This window comes from Myotis myotis, unplaced genomic scaffold (genome assembly GCF_014108235.1).
Source record: "Myotis myotis isolate mMyoMyo1 unplaced genomic scaffold, mMyoMyo1.p scaffold_m19_p_12, whole genome shotgun sequence".
NCBI lineage: Eukaryota > Metazoa > Chordata > Mammalia > Chiroptera > Vespertilionidae > Myotis > Myotis myotis.
This window is the reverse complement of record NW_023416316.1, coordinates 4,624,751-4,628,014: the sequence shown is the minus strand read 5'-3', so window position 1 is coordinate 4,628,014 and position 3,264 is coordinate 4,624,751. Positions and strand designations below refer to the sequence as shown.

Sequence of the window (3,264 nt, the reverse complement as noted above, 5' to 3'; positions counted from 1 at the left end):
ATCCCTGAGCCGTAGAGCTTGGATTTGTAGGAATTCTCGGGGGTGGGGGTGCTCCAGGTGAGAAAGAAGGGTCCTGTGGGACCCGGATGAGGCCGGAGTGTGGCTCTGGAAAACAGGGTCAGGCGGAGAACTTCTTCCTTTTCTTGTCTTTTATTTGTTGAAGCCTAATTTACATATGTCAAAGGCACAGTTCACAATGAGCTACTAAAACATGCTTTTTGCAGCTTTACTGAGATAGAATTAACGCAGAGTAAGCTGCACATATTTAAAGTGTAAAATTTGATGATTTTTTTGGCATCTGAAGACATCTGCAAACCATAAAATAAAGATAAACTAGCAACACCACCCCCAAAGTTCCCCCTGGTCCTTGGTTATTTCTCCCTCCCTCTTCCACCGGACGTGCATCCCAGGCAACAGCTGATCTGATTTCTATCACTGTAGATTAGTTTGCATTTTCTAGAATTTTATACAAGTGAATCATTTAGTATTACTCTTTTTTTAAAAAATAAATATTTTTTATTGATTTCAGAGAGGGAGAGAGAGATAGAAACATCAATGATGACAGAGAACCATGAACCTCCTGCATGACCCACACAGGGGATCAAGCCCACAACCCGGGCATGTGCCCTTGACCGGAATCAAACCCGGGACCCTTTAGTCCACAGGCCGACACTCTATCCATTGAGCCAAACCAGCTAGGGCAGTAAAACTCTTTTTAAAATATATATTTTTTTATTGATTTCAGAGAGGAAGGGAGAGGAGAGAGTGATAGAAATATCAATGATGAGAGAGAATCACCGATCGGCTGCCTTCTGCATGCCCCACACTGGGGATTGAGCCCTCAACCCAGGCATGTGCCCTGACTGGGAATCGAAACTTGACCTCCTGGTTCATAGGTCAATGCTCAACCACTGAGCCATGCTGGCTGAGCCATAAATCAGTTTTGTTTGTTCTAGAATGTCATATACATGAAATGAAATATTGCAATTCATTTTCTTTTGTGTCTGGCTTCTTTTGCTCAATATTATGTCTCCAAGAGTAGCCCATGTTTTTGCCTGTATCAGTAAAGTATCCCCTTGTATTGCTGTGTAGTATTCCGCTGTAGAGATATGCCACAAAATATTTATCCATTCTCCTGCTGCTCCCAGCTTGGGGCTATTGTAAATAAAGATGCTGCAAGTCTTCATTACAAGTCTTTCTGTAAACACGCATTTTCATTTCTCCTGGTGCCTGGGTCATGGCTAAGAGTGGAATTTCTGGTTCATAGGGGAAGTGTGGCTTATTACTTCAAACTGTCAAACATTTTTTCAAAATGGTTGTGTCATTTTACACTCCTACCAACAGCGTCCGAGATTTTACACCCCCACAAACAGTGCCTCCGCCACCAGTTGGTCCACATTCTTGCCAGGTTTGTTATCGTCGATCCTTTAATTTTAGCCTTTCTGGGGATGAGCAGTGGCATTTCATGTGGTTTTGTTTTGCATTTCTCTCATGACTACTGACTCATCATGTTTAGCATTCTTTCGTATTTTATTGGATTTTATTTTTCCTTTAAACTTCGTGTTATTACAAAAGTAAAACACACGTAAGATAACACATTCAACTGCAGAAGTACATAAAGTAGAATGAAAGATTTTACCTTATTCTCCCAATTTTACACCCTGGCATTAGCTAACAGTTTATTATATAGTGCAAACAGATAAAATTGAACACACACAAATTTACATTTTTAAAAATGTATATTTTTATTGATTTCAGAGAGGAAGAGGAGGGAGCGATAAGACCATCAATGATGAAAGCAAATCATTTATTGGCTGCCTCCTGCATGCCCCCCACTGGGGACTGAGCCCACAACCCAGTCATGTGCCCTGATTGGGAATCGAACCATGATCTCCTGGTTCATAGGTCAACGCTCAACCACTGAGCCATATAAGCCAGGCCATATATATATTTTTTAATCAGAAAAAAAATCCTCTTGTGCTCGCTTCGGCAGCACATATACTAAAATTGGAACGATACAGAGAAGATTAGCATGGCCCCTGCGCAAGGATGACACGCAAATTCGTGAAGCGTTCCATATTTTTTCTTACCATTTGCAACAGCATGGATGGAACTGGAGAGCATTATGCTAAGTGAAATAAGCCAGTCAATGAAGGAAAAATACCACATGATCTCACTCATTCATGGATAATAGAGACCATTATAAACTTTTGAACAATAATAGATACAGAGGCAGAGCTGCCTCAAACAGATTGTCAAACTGCAGCGGGAAGGCCAGGGAGGGTTGGGGGGCAGAAGGTAGGGGGGTAAGAGATCAACCAAAGGACTTGTAGGCATGCATATAAGCATAACCAATGGACATAAGACACTGGGGGATAGGGGAGGCTAAGGGACTGTCTAGGGCGGGGGGGAAAAATGGACACATATGTAATACTCTTTGTAATACTTTAAGCAATAAAAAAAAAAGGAAAGAAAGAAAGAAAAAAAATCCTCTTGTTTCGATTGAAAGTACTATGTGCAGATTTTAGGCTACAGGACTGACATGCATCATATCACTGAATCTGTACAACTGTGATAAGTAGATGATACTGAGACCCAGAGAGGTTAAGACAGTTGCATGGTCACACAGCTCATAAATGGCACCACTTAACCCAGGTCTCTGACTTTGAAAACCCAGGTGGGTGAACTGAGATGCTGTCCTCTTACAACCTCAGATTCACTCACTCATTCATTCGTTTTTTTCATTCATTCAACAAATATTCTTGGAGCCCACGCCAGGCCCTGCCCTGCCTTTCAGAGCCACAGATGAGCTGAAGAGTCAGACCGGGGGACTGACTAATATCATTTAGGGAGAAAAGGCTATGATGGGAGAACTAGGGGGGCAAGGATGACCCACATTTGGGGTGAGGAAGGGTGTGAAGAGAAAAGGGAGTCAGGCTGCAGAAACAGCATGTGTATGAGAGGGTGCACTCGCAGGAAGCCCATCTCTTCCCTGAGGCAGGACTGGGGTCCAGTGGGGGCAGGTGAAGTGGACGGTGCTGGCAGCAAGACCTTGTGACCATCTTTTAAAAAATATGTATTTATTGATTTCAGAGAGGAAGGAAGAGGGAGAGACAGAAACATCAATGATGAGAGAGAATCATTGATCGGCTGCCTCCTGCACGCCCCAGACCAGGGATGGAGCCCACAGCCCGGGTATATGCCCTGACTGGGAATCGAACCGTGACCTCCTGGTGCATAGGTCGAAGCTCAACCACTGAGCCA

General features: G+C 43.2%; 1 non-coding gene across 1 annotated transcript; it reads left to right on the top strand.

Moving 5' to 3' along the window:
• The first annotated feature begins 1,977 nt into the window (after positions 1-1,977).
• On the top strand, positions 1,978-2,084 carry LOC118667832. Its single transcript, XR_004971409.1, has one exon. It is a non-coding gene; the product is annotated as a U6 spliceosomal RNA (small nuclear RNA).
• Positions 2,085-3,264: the final 1,180 nt, after the last annotated feature.